Source organism: Haliotis cracherodii, unplaced genomic scaffold (genome assembly GCF_022045235.1).
Source record: "Haliotis cracherodii isolate W230 unplaced genomic scaffold, xgHalCrac1.p SCAF_5, whole genome shotgun sequence".
Classification (NCBI taxonomy): domain Eukaryota; kingdom Metazoa; phylum Mollusca; class Gastropoda; order Lepetellida; family Haliotidae; genus Haliotis; species Haliotis cracherodii.
In genome coordinates this window covers 10,604,551-10,621,376 of record NW_027266308.1, presented here as the reverse complement: position 1 = coordinate 10,621,376, position 16,826 = coordinate 10,604,551, and the positions used below count along the sequence as shown (strand labels likewise).

The 16,826-nt window shown below is 40.3% G+C and overlaps 1 protein-coding gene across 1 annotated transcript in view; it reads right to left on the bottom strand.

Moving 5' to 3' along the window:
• The window catches only part of LOC139443143 (probable 4-coumarate--CoA ligase 1), a 37,806-nt gene extending 21,429 nt beyond the window's left edge, over positions 1-16,377 (bottom strand). The window contains exon 1 of the mRNA XM_071224094.1: positions 16,206-16,377. The gene's annotated coding sequence lies outside the window, so the exon portion shown is untranslated. The remainder of the gene's footprint in view (positions 1-16,205) is intronic.
• Positions 16,378-16,826: the final 449 nt, after the last annotated feature.

The following is a 16,826-nucleotide window of genomic DNA, read 5'->3' as shown; positions in this document are numbered from 1 at the left end:
TTGTCACTGAAGGCAAGATAAGCAGTATTCCGATAACACGCCATAGAGTGTGAATCACCACGCGGGCATTTTTCTTTATGTTATACAGAGTTACCTCCAATTCTTTAAAACTACGATGGATTACCTGAAGGTTGCAGCAGTATAGCAGAACTACCATATATGTTACACGTATGGGGCCACTGGAAGAGCAGAACGAATCTATAGAAGTTTGGTTAAAGGTTATTTATGGGCCGCTTCTTTCACTTTATTGTCAGGAAATGGTTACCGTATTTGGCATAATAAGCGCCCACGGCGATATTTGCTAATATTTTGGTTTGTTAACAATCACAATTAGCACCCTTTCCGATTGATCAATGTACAGAAGAGTTATTTATTCGTGTAATCATGGGCAATTAAGTTCTCGAAAACAAAGCTATACGCACAGATTCTTCTTTTATATCATTTCAGGCTGTCAGTATAAAACACAAAATTTATAATCTTTCAACTCTGTTTTTATCTCATCCAAGTTATATTGTAATAAGAGCCCTGGGTGCTTATTACGCCGAATACGGTAATATGTTTTCATAAATCAACAATGATGTATTGATCTCAAGAATTCGACCTAGTTACATCTCAGAATGTTTTTTTTGTTTTCTTATAAATGATTTTAATTATGAATATAACCAAGTGATATTTTGGAAATCACAAATTCATATATATTCAGTGATATCAGTAATTCAGTTTGAACATTGTAACCATGTTTTCATTTAATGTTTGATGATAATATATAAAATATAGACTCAGTGACAGCAGCTATCATGCAGAAACACCCCTGTCTCCCTTCTTTCTCTCCCAATCACTCCATCCTTCAATTCGAGCTTTCCTCCTACGTAAAGCTGCCACTCCGAGGTATAACTGAAATTTTCAAAACGGTGTTAAACTCAACCCTAAAGCACGCACATGTGCACGCATAGTACGAAAACATTACGTTGCGTTTTTTAACGCAATGCAACGCATGGCGATTTTCTTTGATACTTCACCCACTCTTTAACGCTATTACAAAGGCTTAAGGTTAGGGACGGTTTGTTACGGCATATATTGTCATCGGAAATATATTTTCGCTGTCCAACATACAACAAGCATCATTGTGATCAATGTGATGAATAAGTGTATGGAGGTTCGTGAAGCTAGATTGTATAGTGTTCGAGATATGCTCGGGGAAATAAATAATTACGGACGGACAGACGTACTGACATACTGACAACTATATATCCTCCGTCGTTGGGGGATAAAAATCAAGTCTAACATGTTTTCTGTAAGGTAATGATGATGATCATCAACATCATCATCATCTTCAAGTTTTTGTTGTTTTTTGCTCTGACGAATGCCGACAATATGTGCAGTGAACCTCGGCATATATTGTCGCCGGCGATACTACTTGTCGTAATACGGTCTGGGAACGTCTCTCGCATGACAGTTGTAAAGGATAGATTTGTTTTATCATGATATAAGCGCACATGTATATGATCAGTGCACTGTTCGCTAAAAATCACTGTCAAATTTGACCCAACTACGTCCTGAAAATGAACCTCCAAGAAAGACTCGAGGAACGTAGGTATTAGTATTGAACACGAGGTAACAAACCTATGTAAACGATGGAGAATATTCATTGAACCTCATTCACCAACTTTGTTCTGATAACCGTATTCTAAAAGGCAATACAAGAACTCCCTGCTTACCTGTGAGAAGACTGTGCGTTTCCCTCCGTGATGCACGTGAAATATATTGCCTGAGCCGTTCGCACGTGCATTTCATTGTTTGGTGACTTTGGTTATAAAATGCTTGTCGACAGAGAAATATATATTTCATGCAGAGACAACTTTAGCATCAAGTCTTTGAGTTGCTTTTTGCCTGCTAAAGGATATGATTTTTCACAGACTGTTGTTATTAAAATACCGAGTAATTACCTCGTCGACCTACCTGTGGTTTGAAGTATTTCAGTCACAAGGAATCCTATCTCGACAAGTTTACAGGAGACAAATTCGAACGAAGAAAGGAAGTTTATATTTATTCCAATGATGGCAGTCTGAAACGGACTATAGAAATATGCGCACGTAACTCCGTTATAATGATAATAATGTAGTCTTCATTAAACATCTAATCCACAAACAAAAATCATTTTGAGAAAATTCTAGATGTTCATCTTCTAAAATGACAAAATGACGCTACGTTTTTTTTTTGACACTGATTCCATGATGCATGTTACATTACACTTGCATAGCCATTACCATGGTACACGATATGGAGTCTGTATTGGGAAATGTATACAAGTTCTTTACACTTTAGAGAGATAGAGGGAAACCATTTATGATTTTTTTAGATAGAATGAATTACCGAAATGCCCAAGCTATCGGGTTTTCATTTCATACCATCAAGTCTACGGTATGATAAATATAACAAAAGATAAAAGGATATTAGACAGCTTTTGATACAGGGTGATTAGGCGTACAGTGTAAAGCTTTATGAGCAGAAGGTAACCCTGACTTGTAGAATTTGGGAGGAATTAAAGATACAATTAATGTTAACTGCACTAACTATTGCTCTCCAAGAGATGGATTTCGATACACTGCGCGTGGCGATGACCGAGCACTTTTCAGGGGAAAATATTCCATCCTGTCTATGAGGTCACATTATCTCCGAACCATTCATAACTATCACATCGAGATAATTTACCTTGATGAATCATTCCACTGACTACATGTGGCTATCGGACAAAAAGCACCCATAGACAATGAGGTAAAGGTAATCGTGTCATTGTTTTGCACGAGGCAACCCTTATTATGGGGCTTATTGATGAATGTGTGCTAGTTTTCTAGGCGAAAAAGAAAAATGCTGATTTTCATAAGGAAATAATAGGAGGTGATGTGTTCATAGACTGGTTGGAGCTTCAGCTATTGTCCATTTTAAACAACGCCAGTGTTATTTTCATGGATAACGCCAGTTAATATAACGTCCGGGAATCAGATACTGTCGCCCAATCCATGAGTAGTCTGAAGGCGACCATACAGGGATATATGACATTGTCGACTTCAGACCATCTAAAACGAAAGTTCAACTCATGGACAAAATTCGGCTGAATAAGAAACATGTGCTGGCGGCACAACACGGTCACGTTGTCTTACGTACGACAGTCAGACATTGTGAGCTCAACTCTGTTGTGCCCATCTTGGTAAAGGGTTGGTGGCAAGACATAACACAACATTCAAAGGGGCGGTCGGGTAGCCTAGTGGTTAAAGCGTTCGCTCGTCACGCCGAAAACGCGCTTTCGATTCCCGACATGGGTGCATTGTGTGAAACCCATTTCTGGTGTCACCCGCCGTGATATGGCTGGAATATTGCTAAAAGCGGCGTAAAACCATATTCACTCACTCACATTCAAAAGTACAGACATATGCATCTCAAGAAATCATCTGTGGAAAAACAAATACTTCTGGATTCCAAAACCGCAACCTTCTAAAATTCATCGCGTTTCATAGCTCTTAACTACTCCATCATGTTTCCAAGCAAATATAATGCCGTACATATCCTTAATTGCTACCCCATCAACGCACATGTCAATATTTTGAGACCACCCCCAACTCGGTGACATTTGCACCTGGGAGAATGCACGGGACGGTGCGAGGTCATCACCTCGGGACAGGTGTTAGGTAATTACCTCAGGTAAAAGGCCTTTTCATACATGCATGACAACAGACGAATATTTTCTAAGTTGATCATCATTTTACCTGTAAAAGTACATTATAAGGGTAATCACAGTATCAGTTAGGACAGGCGAGATTAGGGGAATTTGCGTTATTTTGATATATGCTCTGTTTATAGTCCTATGACTTACATTTATGAAATGAAGCCAGAAAAGCAGATTTCTAGCATTTCCGACAGTACTTAAGAAATGATACGCATAAGGAAGATAGTTTATGGGTGTCAGCTTCTTTATTATGAGTACAGTTTCGAAGTACAGTAAACTACGTTTATAACGAACACGCTTATAAAGAACTGACGGATATTACGAACTGTTCGTTTGGTTCCGGTCAATTGCTGTATATTTTATATAGTATTGATGGATATAACGAATACGCTTATAACGAAATAACGGATATAGCGAACTCAATTCGTGGCCCCGTGTGTACTCTGTATATACGTGCTCCATCTGTTGTGGGGGTGGTAGGGTAGCCTAATGGTTAAAGCGTTCGCTCGTCACGCCGAAGACCTTAGTTCGATTCCCGACATGGTTACAATGTTCGAAGCCCATTTCTGGCGTCCTCCGCCGTGATGTTGCTGTAATATTGCTAAAAGCGGCGTAAAACCATACTCACTCACTCCATCTGGTGAATAAATGCTATGAAGCAGAGAACATACATATGTAAGAACAACAAAAGTAATCAGATAACAAAGGTGGAAACCTAACAAGGGAAGCCAACAGTTAATTGGCGCTGACAGGTATAGCAATGGCCAGCTGGAAACCAGAACTTAAATTATCACTGATTGGTAATGGACAATGGGCAAACGGGAGGCAGCTGCTGGGCGTAATTAGCACTGCTAGGTTATAACAAAAGGAATACCTATGGACAACTGGAAGCCAGCTGGATAACAGCACAGACAATAATCGTCACAGTCAGCAATACGGCCTGTAAATAATCGTAACAGTCAGCAATACCCCCACTATATCACCACGATGAGTAAATAATCGTCACAGTCAGCAATACCCCCACTATATCACCACGACATGTAAATAATCGTCACAGTCAGCAATACCCCCACAATATCACCACGACGTGTAAATAATCGTCACAGTCAGCAATACCCCCACTATATCACCACGACATGTAAATAATCGTCACAGCCAGTAATACCCCCACCATATCACCACGGCCTGTAAATAATCGTCCCAGTCAGCAATACCCCCACAATATCACCACGACGTGTAAAAAATCGTCACTGTCAGCAATACCCCCACTATATCACCACGATGTGTAAATAATCGTAACAGTCAGCAATACCCCCACTATATCACCACGGCCTGTAAATAATCGTCAAAGACCACAACCTGTAAATAATCGTCAAAGACCACGGCCTGTAAATAATCGTCAAAGACCACGGCCTGTAAATAATCGTCAAAGACCATGGCCTGTAAATAATCGTCACAGCCAGTAATACCCCCACAATATCACCACGGCCTGTAAATAATCGTAACAGTCAGCAATACCCCCACTATATCACGACGGCCTGTAAATAATCGTCAAAGACCATGGCCTGTAAATAATCGTCAAAGACCACGACCTGTAAATAATCGTCAAAAACCACAGCCTGTAAATAATCGTCACAGTCAGTAATACCCCCACTATATCACCACGACATGTAAATAATAGTCACAGTCAGGAACACCCTCACTATATCACCACGGCCTGTAAATAATCGTCACAGTCAGGAACACCCTCACTACACCACGACGGCCTGTACATAATCGTGTCTGAAAACAGAAACAACGATCCAATTTTATCGCCTCTTACGACGAGGAATCGGGTCTAATCCGAGTTCCCAAAGTATTTTAGTCAGTGGGTAAAACAGTAACCTGGGTGTACGTTACACATGCATGTTGCTATTAATTACAAAGTAGGTCTTTTGTGTCATGCACAACTCAACTTATACGCTGTAAGGCCTTGCGCTGACAAGTACTTGTGTAGATCAGAATTCAGTATTGTAGCGATCCTGGTTTTACTTGGACCCAAATAACATTTAGGTCTGTGGATTTTCTAAAACCAGGATTTAATACTGCGTGGGCTTGTACATAAACGTTAATTGGAACCTTAAATACAACTTAATGTCCTCACACTCACAGTTGCCGCTGTGACCCGTGAAGATCTGGGGTAGAATAGGTCTTCAGCAACCCATAAAAGGTGACTACAGCGGCAACTTTTGTTTGTTTGTTGTTTAACGGCGCACTCAGCAATATTACAGCTATATGACGGCGCTCTGTAAATAATCGAGTCTGGACCAGACAATGCATCAACCAAGTCAGCGAGCCTGACCACCCGATCCCGTTAGTCGCCTCTTACGACAAGCATGGCTTTCTGAAGACTTATTCTCCCCCGGATTTTCACGGGTTTTATAATCGATATGTACGTAGCTTATTACCGTTAGGTTTGTCACAATCATTTCATAATTCCCGAGTCCACATATCACAGTCAGTCAAGTTGCATTGCATTGTTCTAAAAGTTTTAAAAAAAAGCTTCTCCCATGACTGGTTGATTTTTCCCTTTCTCGTGTATAATGTGGGCGATCCTGTCTGCCGTCTTATGGTCTAATCTCGTACACATTTTGCAAACTTCTGTTCGTGGAATAGCTGTGCAGGAGAACCAGTCCATATCTCCTCTTGGAGCTATGTTTGATGCATTTCGTCAAGCTCCACGACAATACCTGCACTCTTAATTCTGGATCGACTGGACTTGTCTGTACACGTTGACACCCCAGACACATGATCCATAAAACAGTACTGGATCCACTAGAGATCATCTTCCCGATGCAAGGGAGTTGACTGACTATAAAAGTGGAAACCCGACTTTTACAATCAGTTAACTCCCTTGCCTCGGGAAGATGACAAGAGATCTATACAACTTGGTATATATAGGCCGTGGGCTAGGTATGACCCACGAGCACCCCCCCCCCCCCCCCCCACATCCAAACCCCACTTAATTTTTTTAAAACCCATAAAAATACTCAACATGATTTTGAATGTTAACAAGAAAAAAGTTGGGACGAACTTGTTGTTACAGCCTTTCAAAGTATGGTACCCCATATCGCGTTTTCGGCCGGTTTTGCCGTATATCACTTGGGGGTATGATTACGTTTTGGGTTGTCATCTCACTAGTGATCCACTGATCTTCAAGTGTGATATACCAATCCATATATAAATACCTCTCCAATGAGGTATCAATAATTGGTATTGAGTGAATGTGGACCAACCCATGGCAAATCGAACGTCATATATCTCGACAAAACCAAATTCTTCTCGCACAAACCTTTAATCCGGTATATGTTCTAGGTACGTGTGCCTGATTCCACTATAATCTTCTAACACATGTTCCAGTACATCTCTTGAAGTACTTACTTAACATGTGATGTTACCAGGTGAAAATCTTTTGCACAATTTGGAACAAATTTGCTCTTATAATATCAGAGTAGGATACCTAATATTGCATTCTCGGCTTAGCTACATCGGAACAACGCTTGGATGTATGCTAAGGATTTGGCTTGTCATCTTGTGTTTTATTCACCGTCCTTGATGTGTTATATGCCATAGGAAACCATATATAAACACCATAATTTGATGTAGGCTGATTATTGATCTACTTTTGGACAATTATAAAGAATACTTCTTGATAACTCTGATATCACTCACTTTTGTATGCATATAAGAGGTTCACAGTATAATGCTCGAGTCGATTTCAGAACTTTGAATGAAATGGACCTATGTGTAACATATTCAAGATGGCAACCATAAAGCTGTGCAAACAAAATGATCATAATGTAAATGTTATTTATTTCAGCAAATATACAAAATCAATTTCTTGGACGCAGGCTTGATATTTTGCCAAATTTTGCCATTTCAAGTTGAGTTTCAGATTCTTTAGTACAGCTACTAGTTAAGGTGAATTTGCAGGGGGCACCACCGAAGGTAAAAGACGAATTCACTTACTAACATTTAATCCATACATAACTTAGCTACTTAAAGGGGCACTGATCTAACGCAATTCCCCGGACTGGTTGTTGCTTTTGTTATTGTTTTTCCCCCGTTAGTACCCGGATGATACGTAACGCAACTGAGCGTGACCAGAGACTGGGCTACCGTCTGCAAGGACAGCTGAATAAACTTGGAGGCTGGAGGCAATATTTGTTTTACGCATTTTTGCATAAATACTTATTGGTTAACTGTGATCTATAAAGATTTCGACAAAGGGCGCTTGTTAGTTAATTTCTTCAGCCTAAACAAACAGACAAAAAGAACAGCGGAGCTCATCGGATGTCGTCATTTGGAAATACCCCAGATGGTTATAGTTTAATACTAAAAAAAGTATCCATGCAGTGAAAGCATTTTCGGATTTCGGATTGCGTCGATAATACGATTACTACTCCCTTGTTGTCATCCACGTTTTCTCGTATAACCCTACACTTGTGTATTTGTCGTCATTCACTTGATGTTCAGTTAATGAATTTATTACAGGTACAATTAGTGGTAGCACCACTTAGATTACCTGACAAAGGTTCCCATTTGGCATTTATTGTGTCTGGGGTAATTATTCATTCTAAATTCAGGTTTGAAGTGAGATGAAATGTGTGTTATGTAATATGCACGTGGCAGACAAGCAAGAGGTGAATGATCAGTTGATTTACTATTTTTTGTAAATCAACGGATCGTTCCTAGTCATCAAAGGATTAACAGAAATTACGTTGATTGATTAATCACTGTTATCTTGCAGAGTTGATATGTCAAAAGTGAGTGTTTACATGTCTAGGTTTACTAAAACAAAGGGAATACACTTATATCATGGCGTGAAGTGCCGATGTAAAAACAACATACTTTGTTCAAAGGGTTAACTGATAATACGTTGATTGATTGATCATTGTTATCTATCACTCAATGGATTTTTTAGGAACCGTGGACGTTATGAAAATAGTTGTCACGTGGGCTTTCTCAGCCGACCCTTGAGACTTGACACCTGAAACAATCCAAGTGATCAGTTGAGAAACGAACACGGGTTATAATATCCCGAAATGATATATATCTTTTAAAATATTTGATTGTTACAGAGACACGTGATATCGAATAAGTTTCTTTGTATAGCTGCAGACGAGTGGGATATTGTTCCTTTGTGTGGATATTCAAGGATACATTCCTCGAACAAGGAAGCTGCCTAAAATTTATACACATAAATTTGGTACGTTGTAATTATAGTATTTTGCATTTTGTTTTCCTTCTTTTGAACCGATTCGTTCTTGTTTCTCTACGTCTTGGTTGGGAAATTCTTCAATGCGCGATAGACGTTGTTTTCACAGGTCTTTTCCTTTGTAAGCGTGTATATATTACCGTCAATATGTAAAATGTGATTCTCTCAGGCAATTTATAAAATGTGTAAATATTTCAGTTATTTTGACTAAAAGAATCTGTCCAGATTGATTAAGACGATCACAACAGATTATTATTTAGGATTAGAAGCCAAAAAACATAGAAATGTACTTTTCAACGTAACATTTTCAGTCTCTTGGTGATGATATTAAACATCAAAATGTTTGGAGTTCGTTATTATAATAATACAGATGGAAATGTTTTTCAGTCACTTTGTAAAATAACTGAACATTTAGACTTTGATAAATTTGAAAATGTTTCACATTTTGACAGTAAAAAAATAAACACTATAAAAAAAGCAATGCTCAGGTGAAATATTTACTTTATGTTGCAAGTCAAAATAGTGTAAACGAAAATCGCAAAATTGCCAAGCAAGTGACTTATCAAAACTTCGTCACCATTACCGATGCTACCCACAAAGATACCTACATTTCCTTATTATCTCGAAAACTGTATTTCATTTTGTTGATCAATGTGACCATACGCCCTTATTACTACCCATAAAAGTGACTAATGCGCTTACGAATGGCGCAGCAGAGGTCGCGAACTAGTCTAGATTTCTGCTATACATCCGGGTACTCACTGGGGAAAAACAATAACAAAGGCAACAACCAGTCCCGGGGAATTGCGTTAGATCAGTGCCCCTTTAAGTTTCCAATTTACAGAAAATGTCCAAATGCGAATCGTCCAAATCGTATATGAATGGCTTGAAATGAACAGGGACCGTCAATTCACAGAAATAAATTATATTCCAATTACATACTTAAGATTCTCTTACAGAATACCCAAGTTAATATATATGGAAATGTCCCACCTTGTAACAATGTCATCACCATGATTATGTGTCTTTTGAGGTTGAACTGCTGTGACTGAGACCAACATCTTATACAACCAGGAACAACTTTGACAGCTTTGACATCTCAACCTAAACGGAAACGTATCCCCAGTGATCCAGAGCCAGTGTGCATCATACACGTACCTGGCTTGAAGTATGGCCCACTACAACGTCTGAGCAAAGCCAAAGATCCTGATGAGAAGATGGAAAAGCTGAAGGAGCGATCAAGCGTAGAAGGATGGCAGAACCTTCATGCGACATGCTTGATGTATAACGCTGATGGGACTCTACTAGCCGATCTACACAGTTCCCTCACTGACGTCTTCATATTAAGGCGTTCGTTAAGCCATATCCCTAAATATCTATAGCAATTTGTGTTTGTCACCGCAGGCAAAAGTGAGATGAGGTGGAATTGGGTTTAACGTCGCGACCAAGATTATTGCACTTATATAGCGACGTGCACGCACTTGTGTGTGGTTTATTGTACTAGACGTCCAGACTGATGCCTAATTATAGTCCTAGCTCACTGAGATACCATGCCGCAGTTTAACATGAATACACCACTCAGACACAGTATACTGACTCCGAGCTGACCAGTCCTTGTTTTAGCCCCTTCACGCCGAGCGCCAGACAGGGTAACAACAAGTACCATCTTTTAACATCTTTTGGTATGACGCGGGCCTTACGCTCTCTGGGCGGACGTTCTACCACTAGACCACGGAGGCGGTCCATCGCAGATAAAGTGGTAGATATATTGGTAGAATCGGTGCGGAAATGGATAACCGCAGTTTTATTAATATTGATTTCTAAACCCCATTTTGTACCCTATACGTCAAGGCAAACCAGCATTCTCTGTAATGATCTTTCGTCTTGACCTATGAGAGCGATGTCGTCAGCTTAACTAGCAGAGACAGCATTATATTACTTATTACTGTTCCACATCTTAGTTGCTTTATATCTTCCGCTAAGTCATTAATAAAATAGAGAACAAGGTCGGTGATAATTTACAGCCTTGCTTTACTCCAGTGTTTTACCTTAAACGTGTTGGTTAAAAAGTTTTTTTTACGCGCACTGAACACGTGAGGTCATCATTTTGTGATTGAATGGCACTTAGTATTTGCCCGCTCAGACCTGTCCGCAAAAGTTTATATCACAAGCATGATCTGTTCATAGTGTCAAATGCTTTACGCATGTCCACAAAGCATATGAAAGTTGATTGTTTTCGTAACTTCCTATTGTTGATTATGGTGTTCAAAGAGTAGATGTAATCAATACAGTGTCGGTCGGCACGAAAACCGTTTTGTTCCTCCGTAAGTTTAAATCTACATGGTATTCTAGCGGGTCCCTTGGGTCGCCATACTCCTTAGGGTAGGGTTCGATGATTCATGTACGCCGGGTGCAAGCTAAAACGGCACCTTAGCAAAACGTCACCGATTTCTTGGGCGAAAACGGCACCTAAATTTGGCGTAAACGGCGCCAATCGGTGCCGTTTTGCTGAGGTGCCGTTTTAGCTATAACCCAGGCCCTAAGTGTAGTTCCGTTCTTCGATGCAAAAGACACACAAGTTGGGTTACGTAAAACGTCACTGGGAATTTCAACTAGTTCTGTCGCCTTTCCTAACTTCATTCGGAGAACAGCTTCCTGTACTTCTCTATGTGTTATTGGCTCCTTTAGTATTGTACAGTCCACCAACCTATGTACAGTCTCTCCCTGACCCCTCTCGCACACTGAACTATAGAATTTCTCAGACGTAATCTTTTTTGCCTAAACAAATCTTCGTATGACTTTTTCCATTTATGTAGAACATCATCAACATCGGAGACTATTTTACCCTCATCATCAATTACTTCCATGGGGATGTGAGATTTTCTGTCATCAACCATACCAAGCCGTCCAACATATTTCCAAAAGTCTCTTGTATTGTTACTCTCATGTAGAGATAGAAGTTCATTCTGTTTAAGGAAGAGAATTTCAGGATGTCAACTTCTTTGTTATGAGGAACACAACGGTGTGTTTCCTCACAAGAGAGAGAGAGAGAGAGAGAGAGAGAGAGAGAGAGAGAGAGAGAGAGAGAGAGAGAGAGAGAGAGGAACACAACGTTTCGGAGTGTATGCTTATTCCTTCATCAGGTGAATGAATGATATGAGGCAGAGAGCATGTATATGTACCTGTAAGAACAACAAAAGTAATATGATAACAAAAGATGGAAACTTAACAAGGGAAGCCAACAGATAATTGGCGCTGAAAGGTGATTAGCAATAGACAATGGAAGCCAACACTTTACATTAATTATGACTTAAATTAACACTGATAGGTAAGTGGGACGGACCATATCCCACGTTCCCTACTCCAAGCCGTGGTTTATCATCCCGAAATGAGTTTTGCTGAGATCTTCTCTTTGTTATGAACCCGTTTCTGGTCAAAGAGTTCTTTTCCAATCTCTGTTTCCTACGATCAATCGAGATGTGACTCTCAATACACACCCGTTCATATTTCTTCAGTGAACGTAGATTTTTCTTCTCCTTCAGGCGCACGTTTGGCCCAGTCGTTCAAGGCGCCGCCATTCGCTGTGCAGAGTTGGGCACGCCAGAAACCTATGATTGTGGGTTCGAATCCCGGTTCGCCCCGAGTATGTTTCTAGGTTTGTCAGCACCATACCCGTGCTCGTGGGTTTCATCGGTGTGGTAAACGTCCGAGGCCTGCATCACTTCGGGCTTTCCTCCCACATCAGGCTGACACCCCATGCTAAAAGCAGCGTTAAACCCAACTCACTCACTCTTCTCATTCATGATTTCTTCTTTTTGTTGAGCACTAGCCAGACTTGCTGTGACAACACCAGAGGTTCTAACCCAGGCCTGCTTTCTCTTCATTTCACACAGAGTAACATCTCGAAGTTTTAGCCCATCGCGTAATAGAGAGTATATCTTATTTTCTGTGACATTTCTGTCTTTCTTTGCACCTGCATATTCTTTCATATTCTTAATCACAATGGCACGGGAGAGTTCATCCTCCTCTGACGATTTTCTTACAACCTCAGAAAACGTACTTTGCAAACTTATGTCTGAGCTTTTTCACAACACGTCTATAATGACTGACCACGCCGATCAAGACCCAAGCTATAGAGCTCTCCCCAAGCATGTCCGTACCCTACGACAGCCAAGCTATATCCTTTACATATCATAAAATGGCATGCATTCACGGTTCACCGCATTCATCGATTTGGCGCTCGCGGTACCAACAGAAGCATCCTTCGAATGAGTTCGGCTTTCCCGGGACTATCTGACATTCAAATTTGGCGTTCCCGGTCTATAACCGTTACGATAGCAGTCGAGTTCAAGTCTGTCGATGCTTCTAGCTCTCTTGTGACTGACCGCTATTCTACCGTGGTGATGGGTCCATGGACTAGGGGCGGGGGTGGGGGTGGCGGTCTTGAATTATAACAGCCACAATATTTTTCGGTCACATTGACTTTTTCGTAGGCCAAACCTCTTTTTGTTACTAACAACATATGTTGTCTTGGGCTTCGGGAACAATAGTTTTTTCTTGTAACTCCTGAGACATTTTACCCAGTATATACTAAAACTATGCTTTTCTAAATATATCTGTGTATAATGTATACCTTGAACGGCTTTAGTAAGACATGGAATGTAATCAGGTGTCAGTATCTAGGCATACAGTAATCCACAGAAAACCCGTGGGTATTCCAGGCTAGGATTGGCCCCTAGCATTTTTTTCGTTTGTTGTTTAACGCCGCACTCAGCAATAATCCAGCTGTATGACGGCGGTCTGTAAATAATCGAGTCTTGGCCAGACAATTCAGTGATTGATATCATGAGCATCGATCTACGCAATTGCGATACGATAACAGCGAGCATGACCACCCGATCCCGTTAGTCGCCTCTTTCGACAAGCATGGGTTGCTGAAGACCTATTGTAACCCGGATCTTCACGGGTTTGGTCCCTTGTCAAATTAGCAGCCTACGCTAGTCGTAAGGGGCGACTTAAGGCATGGGGTGGTCAACCTCGGTGACTCGGTTGATGGCGTGTCAATATACACACTAATCCCTGTTCATACTATCTATCAGGGGGCACGGGCTGGCCCAGTCGTCTGCGGTGCCGCGATTCGCAGTGCAGAGTTGCGTCCCTTGGGCACGCCAGAAGCCTATGATTGTGGGTTCGAATCCTGGTTCGCTCCGATTATGTTTCCAGGTTTGTCAGCACCATACCCGTGCTCGTGGGTTTCACCGAAGTGGTAAACGTCCGAGACCTGCATCACTTCGGGCTATCATCCCAGATTAAGCTGACACGCCGCGATATAACTGGAATATTGCTAAAAGCGGCGTTAAACCCAACTCACTCACTCACTCTTCTCCTTTATGATTTCTTCCTTTTGTTGAGCACTAACCAGACTTGCTGTGACAACACCAGAGTTTCTGACCCAGGTCCGTTTTCTCTTCATTTCACACAGAGTAACATCTCGAAGTTTTAGCCCATCGCGTAATAGAGAGTATATCTTATTTTCTGTGACTTCACTCTCTCACTCACTCATACTATCTTTCAATCACTGGATTGTTTGGTCCAGGCTCGGATATTTACAGGACGTCATATAGCTTGAATATTGGAATAGCTGGAATATTGCTAATTGCGGCGTTAAATACGCACACGCACAGACATTCACGGTCCCTTGAAGCAGAATAGATTTAATCAATTGTCTATCTTTGAAAGCATATGGTATGTATTGTTTTTGCAAAACATTCTGCTGTCTACCTTCAATACCGATACTTCATTGTACCAGTGTCCCATCTGGTATTTAATATGGATGATCGAATGGATTACACACCACACTCACCACCCCTTTCAAATAGTGCGGCCTTTATGCATGCACCGCAAACCCATTTTAACGAATTTGCGTACTATAATAGGACAACTGAATCTATGTGGAAAATTAATTACGCACTTCATTTTTGTAGTTTGATGCGTAAACCAAAACTGGTGGGAACATGTCAGCGGTTATTTGTAAATTGATGGTGCTTAATCATCATGTATGAGAAGTAAACCATTTACACTCCTTCTCCAAACGGATGATCTTATTTCAGAAATATATGGTCATGTTCAATAGTTAGATGCTAAGGTCATGTTCAATAGTTAGATGCGTAAGGACATGTTCAATAGTTAGATGCGTAAGGTCATGTTCAATAGTTAGATGCGTAAGCAGACTTGAAGTTCCTAATTCTACGTACCATTTGAAGATAGAATTAGGAACTTCAAGTCTGCTTACCGATCTAACTATTGAACATGACCTTACGTTCCAGTTGAACGTCGCTATTCGTTGCCCGCCCTCTCCCCCCGCCCCTTATATTTACAAATTTGCGAAAATGTTACATCATCAAGGATTAATTTTAAGAATAAATATACAAACATATTTTCTTGAACTGGCCCAATCGATCTTACAGTTCAACTCGTACTTGAATGCAATAGCGATGCTCTTTGCGTTTCTTTTTCAGTGTGAAAATATAACGAGTGTTCTTACCTACTTTTAATATAAAAGGTTAAACCTTTACTAATTGTTGCAAATGCATAGTATTTTGCCTACCTTTAATATAAAGTTTAAACAAGTATCTTTTTAGGTAATTTCATAGTATTTCACCTTCCTTAAATATGAACGATTTAAACATTATCTAATTGACGGAAATGCATACTGTACAGTATTTTACCTACCTTTAATATGAACGATTTAAACATTATCTCATTGACGGAAATGCATACTGTACAGTATTTTACCTACTTTCAATATGAACGATTTAAACATTATCTCATTGATGGAAATGCATACATTATTTTACCTACCTTTAATATGAACGATTTAAACATTATCCCATTGACGGAAATGCATACTCTACAGTATTTTACCTACCTTTAATATGAACGATTTAAACATTATCCCATTGACGGAAATGCATACAGTATTTTACGTACCTTAAATATGAACGATTTAAACATTATCTCATTGATGGAAATGCATACAGTTTTTTACTTACCTTTAATATGAACGATTTAAACATTATCTCATTGATGGAAAAAATTGCATACAGTATTTCACCGACCTTTAATATGAAGGTTAAAACATTATCTCGTTGATGGAAATGCATGCATGCTATGCCATTTGTTAATATACACGATTCAGAAACTCGTTCTCAGCTTTCTGCCTACCTTGAGCTGGGAATGGTAGTGCTTCTCTGGCTGTTCCTTCGCGTTGTTACAGATCTATCGTCGTTGGAATAACCAGAATCTACCTAAAATGATGGATCGATACGTGTATGTTATGTCGACTGTCGGCGACATGTGTCGACGGCGGACATCCAGTCTGGACTGGGTTGGAGCTGAGTCAACTCTGAACACAGCGACCTCCTGATACCAGCCTCTGTGTCATATGTGGAAGAGACAACTAGTTATATACATGTGTGCCGCTTGTATACATAATTAATGCAGTATATGCGATTGCATACACATAAAAACAATAATTGTTACAGCTATCTTGTTCCGGTGTACGCACGTTTGTTATGTGAGGTGAAATTGGGTTTACCGTTACGTTCAAGATTATTGCACTTACATGGCGAAATGCACGCGCGCGAGTGTATGTGTGTTTGCTTGGTCGTACACAGGGCACAGGGCTTGTTACGCAAGAATAGCAGCTACAAGATATGTTGCGTTTTAGAGTCGTCAAAGGGATTGTCCCTGAACGAAGTGAGGTGAGGTGAAATGGGGTTTAACGTCGCGTCCAAGATTATTGCACTTATATAGCGACGTGCATGTACGTGTGTGTGTTTGAGC